This window comes from Gambusia affinis, linkage group LG19 (genome assembly GCF_019740435.1).
Source record: "Gambusia affinis linkage group LG19, SWU_Gaff_1.0, whole genome shotgun sequence".
Classification (NCBI taxonomy): Eukaryota; Metazoa; Chordata; class Actinopteri; order Cyprinodontiformes; family Poeciliidae; genus Gambusia; species Gambusia affinis.
Window position 1 is genome coordinate 3,205,072 of NC_057886.1, and position 6,081 is coordinate 3,211,152.

The window sequence follows — 6,081 nt, forward strand, 5'->3', positions numbered from 1 at the left end:
AAGCTGAGCCAGTTTGTAGAGAAAAATACATGCTGTACTTTCCAGAAATGTTAACGTTATGCACTAGATTGTGTTAGTCTTTCCTGCACGGTCCCAATAAAATTCACAGAAGTTTGAATTTATGGTGCGACAAAATGTGTTGGACTTTAAGAGGTGTGAGTATTTTTTGCAACCACTGCACCCACACCTCAAATGATAGCACACGAAAAGGTCACAGACTGTTGGAATCATCGTAAGGAGTGACGGGAAAAACGAGGCGGCTGAGAAAAATGCAGGTTTATTGCAACTGATCTGCAAGATTTCCTCGTCTACTGGCGCCGTCGACTGTTTTTCTAACAATAATTGTTTACATGAATGTGTTAACCTTATTTTTTACTATAGTGGATCAAATTTTGACTCGTGTTTGCTGAAGAAAAAGGAAAGGCTGAAAAACAGAACGCTGGGCGGTGGAACAGACCACAAAGAAAAAGACAACACAACGACTTCCTCCACTACAGCTTCTACAGATCATGAATAATAGAGAACAGAATTTATGGGAAGACTTTTCACCTCCTGTCAGAACTTTTTGGTCTCTCTATTTCTGTCCAACTGAGGCTTTTTCTAAGGCCTGTCCATCCTGACTCTTCACTCAGTGTCAGTCCACACAGTGAATTTTAAAATATGAATTGATGTAGCAAAATATAATTACTCATTTCTATAACAAAAAAGAAAGGCGTGTAATGGATCGAAACATGTAATTAATTTCACATTTAATTTTGATGAAGCTTTCTCTCCTTGATCGTTCTTTTGAGACGCACCATTATGCAGGTGAAAGGTCACTGAAAGATAATGTAGTTGGCTTGTTATTTGACTGAATTAGATTCTTTTAAGAGGCAGTTAAACCTCAGGCTTTCTGCTCTGTTGTGTCCGACCACCTGATACCAAATTAACTATTTGTTCAGTAGGTTAAAATTTAATTTCTTATATTCATTGTTCTCTACTGTACTTAAAAATTCAAAGTTCATTTTGTCCAACACGAACTACTTTTATCTACATGAAGTGTTCTCCAGTGACTTGCGAAATGTTACTGGATCAACTCTCAGAATTCAGATAAGTTAGCATCTGCTTTCAGATTTCTGCCTGCATGTTAACTCTGCTTCACACTGACTCATGAAACCTGCAGGTGAAGTCTGCTACAGTAGAGTGACTGTACTAGCTTATTTTGTTTTTCAAAGCTGAGTCTGGACTGCATTTGCTTAAATATGCAAATCTGTGTAAACTCAATGCCTTAGCTCAGGTTTCCAGGTTTAAGCGTGACTCCACCGTCTCTCCGCTCGGCTTTCTGACCAAACAGATTTAAAGAGGAGCAGCGAAAGCTAACGAGGTGGATTAGCAGTGCTTGCTAACATCTGATGGTGTCATCCATTGCATGATGCTGTGAAATGTTGTCTCTACTGTCTGGAAAATGAACTGTTAGCAAGTCATAATAGTCAAGTATGACATTTACTGTCATGCATTAAAAGTCTTCAGTCAGAGGCCTTTTCAGATTTGTTGCAAGACTGACTGCTGGCATGTATCCCTCCACCCCACAGCATCACCGTCCACAATGACTATTTGAAGGTACTTAGAAAATATGAGTTGCAACAACATTTAATTTCCTTTTGGGACCAATAAAGTATTTTAGAAATGAGTTGAATTTAATTTGTGATAGTTTTAATTCGAGCTTTAATGTGTATGTTTTGGGCTTGTCTGCTTTTGAACTGCAGCCTAGACACATATCAGAGGTTTTCCCAGTTCTTGTCTTGAGCCTGAATGTATCATTTTGACCTTGTGTGAATTCCTGAAAGTCCATAATAAATTCAAACTTTGAAAGAAGTTGATGATTTTATAAACAGAGAGAGAGAGAACGAGAGAGAGAGAGAGAGAGAGAGAGAGTACGTCCGGCTGTTCGTATTTGCATCCAAATAATCAACGCCATATTGTTTTCATCGTCAGATGAGCAAAGACTCAGAGTATTTTGTCAGTCTGATTAGTTCAAGTTTGCTTAAACAAATTTGAACAGGCTGTTCATCCAAATTTTATACAAATTAGTTTTCAAAGTTCCTGCCCGGGTTTTGAATGGCAGCTAACAACGACGGCGCAGAAACGACTGATTTAAAAGAGAGTAAATATACAGTAGCGTGAAGTTTGTGAAAGTTTATGTGTTCGAGGCCGTTCAAAGATAAAAACATAACCGAACAAACAGAAAAAAAGAACATTACATAACAGTGGCAAAATAAAGAGAAACAAAGGAAAGATGTAATCCATTCTAAAATTAATCTGTGTTCCAGGTTTTATTAATCAAAGCCAACTCTAGACAAATGAACCTTTAGACCTACATTAGCAATAGACAGTAAAAGGAGACTGCTCATATGTTTTCTAGTGTCCTCTTTCCACCACCTTCTATCAGGATATACTTGGCAAGATATATGATATATGAAATATAGATCTAAAAAAGATTTACAATAAACTGCACAGAAATCCTTTTGTAAGGTCTGAGGAAGACATTTAGATTCCTTTATGGTGGGACAGCTGACTCTAACGCAGGATGTGTCTGTCTGCTTTTAATGGGTCAGATCCCCTCAATCCCCTCCACACACACCCACACACACACACACACAGTCCCTAATGCACTCAACCCCCCCATCAACCTCAGTGCTAAACCCTAACCCTGATTGTCCCTTTCCCCTAAAATCCTGAAGCCATCACATCTCCTACACACACACACACACACACACACACACACGCCCACACACACACGCACACACACGCCCACACACGCACACACACACACACGCACGCCCACACACCAGATTCATCCTCAGCCCGTTTCCCCATTCTGTCTGCAGTCAGTGCTAATGCATGGGTTAATGGCCCTCTAACCCCCTCTCCACTCTCAGATTACACTCTTGCATGCACACATGCGCACACACACACAAATGGGTGCACCAATGGATTTGCGAGTGCACATTCTGGTCCATGAGTAGACTTACACACATGGATGCACCCACGCACGCACACCCATACACACACACCCACACACACACACCTACACACACACACACACACAACACAATCACTAATGGCCTGCTGGTGCTCTACACAACCCTTCACGAGTGGATTAGGATTAACAGTCCACCTGCAGTACCCCTACACACACACACATGCACACACGCACACACACGCAAACATACAAAGAATGAAAAATGAGAAGAAATCGCTAATGCAAATTCAGCTGTTGGTGATAATCTCTGTCTCTGCCACACACAACCACACAAACAAAATGCACTTCCAGGCGATTTCTCCACAACTGATCAGGTGTGGTGCAGGAACTGGACCGAAGCTCAAGACAGGATGAGTCTCATAATGTAAGTTTAATAGATGGAGATGAATAATTTACAGGGAGAATCTGGTAAAAAGACACATGAGGCATAGAGATATGCAAAACATGGAAACCAGGAAGTACGATGGAGGAACCAGAGGAGAACAGTGAGATGAACAAAGCTAAGAACTCTGAGGAAGTAGTGGGGAACCAGAAGAGCTAATCAGATGTAAACGAATGGAGGTGGGGAAGGGAACACGTAAGGGTAGATGAGGAGGCGATTAACAGCTGGAAAGGGGAGCAAAATGGAAGGAAAAGCAAAAACAGAGAAAACAGAAGAGGAAAGGAAACCTGAACAGTAACAGAAATGAATAATTAATCTAACAGAACAAAACCGAAAATTGCAAACAGTCCAAATAATTAAACTAACAGAGGAGATAAAGTAAAATGGCAAGATATAATGAAGCAACAAAGAAACCAAAGGTTGTTCAGAGGAACGTCTCCGCTGTACCATGTTGCCACCGTTGGGTTTCAGGACCTGGATTGTTTTAGTCAGTTTGCCCTGTTTTAGTTTAGTGTGAAAATGTTCTGTTTTGTTTCATCAGACCAAAGATTGTTGTTAGTCTGACAGTCTCTAAGAGAAATTAACGTCCTCCATTTGGCCACTTTACGATAAATGCAGAGGCGTTGGTAGAGTGTACGGACCTCCTGGATGCTTCTCCCAGCTCCTCAAGGGAACATTAGACTATCGCCTTAGTAACCGTTGGGTTCTTGGTCACCGAGGTGCTTCTTCGCCAATCTCACTTGGTCAGATCTAGGTAGGGTCCTAGTGGTTCCCAGATTCTAATATTTTACACTAATGGAGACCACAATGCATTCTGGGATGTTTAAATCTGCCACATTATTGCTTCCCCAGATCTTTGCTCTGACGCATTCTGGTCACACAGGTCTAATAATCCGTCCCCGTGACTTCATTGCTTGGTTTCTGCTCTGATACACACTGGCAACCACAGGGCCTTGAATAGACAAGTGGGTTCCAATCCAAATCATGTTCAGTCATCTGGATTTACCAAAGGGGGCAGAGGAGGAGTGACATCTCAAGAAGGATCAGTGAAAGCAAGATGCACCTGGTTCTATTTCAGAATGATGCTCAGATAACGATTATGTTTAAATGTTTCCTTTTATGTGTTTAAGATTCATGTCCTCGGATCATTTTTTGAATAAGTTCGGAGTATTTATACAGTAATTATATTAACTCCGTAATCTAAAATAAGGAACACCAGCAGCATCTCAATGGTGCCTTACCTTTTATAGGTAAGTTTGTGAGTCAGAGCTCTACAGAGCAGAGCTACAGAGGTCTGTTTGTGTTTCCTCTCTCAGGTTGGCTATTTTTGGCCATTGAAGCAGTCCGTCTTCTCTCCGCTCTTGCCCCCTTTGCACAAAATATTTTCCATCTTTCTCCGTCTCACATCTCCCAAAAGGATACGACCGACGGAGGATCTGTCTGGATGCCAGGTCTCAGAGATTACCGAGCCGATCTGCTGCAGAGATGGACTCTCTCTGGCCTTCAGGTGATCGCATCGCATCAAGGGTTAATCCTCGAGAGCTACAGCTCAGACTTCCACAAAACACTCTGCTGTATCCAGAAGGAGCAGTCGAGACACCCTGACATTTTGAAAAGTCTGCGCCAGCTCAGGACAGCTTCAGTGGCTGACACCTCAAACGGCAGCAAGGTTCTGGCGAACATTTACTGAGAGTCTGAGAGAGATGATTTTCAGCTCTCTTGGTTGACTTTAATGCTCTTGGACAAAGGAGCTGCAGACATTCAGTCTGAAAACATTCATTTGGGAGCAAATCTTTAACACGATGATCTGCAGAGATGAACTTGCAGAAAACTCATGAATATTAACTCACTGCCCAGTTGCTTGGCCCACAGCTCTTCTGTCGTTGTTCCCTCTCACTGCTCTCAAAGTGTAGTGTAATGTTCAGCCACACCAGATGGCCCGCAAACATAGAAAGGGCTGGTGGATGATAAGTGGCATTTCACAGACCCATACTTCCTGGTTTGTGGAGACCGAGCCAGAAGTTTCCTAAATTAACACAGTAGCCTACATGAGACCTGAGAATGGAAAGTGAGCACTTTCAAGTTCCTGTTAACAGAACCACAAAATTCAGGGGGTTTTTTCATAGCAAGGGCACTGAAGATACTACTGTTTTAACACCAAACCTGGTATATTTTGAATAAAAAAGTATTTGCCAAGCATAAATGTCCTCAACACTCTTTTTTTGTTCATACTTTGATGTTTCAGATCCTCAAGTAAATTTTACAAATCAGACAAACTTAGACTGATTTCAGTATCTTAAATTTAAATGTCTGTGAAAAGTATTTGTCCCTTAAAACTAAATGAAACTGGTTGTAACAACTGCCATCATATTTTGATGATAGTTAGAAATTGTCATCATTTTCTTGTTCCTGTCATGGAACATGTTGCTCCTTTGATCAGGATTCAGCAGCCAACCCTGCTGGCTGCTGAATCCTGATCCTGATTGCTCCAACCTCGTCATCCTTATCACAGCCTTCCATGTCTGGCTTCCTGACGTGTTTTTTACCTTCTAAGTATCGCCCTGGCTTGTTCCCTCACTGCTCTTTGGGGATTTGACTCAGTCTCCGCCTCCCTTAGCATTAATCTTGACTTGGTCCCAAAAAGTCTTGGTCTTTTCTTGATCTCAATAAGCACTGT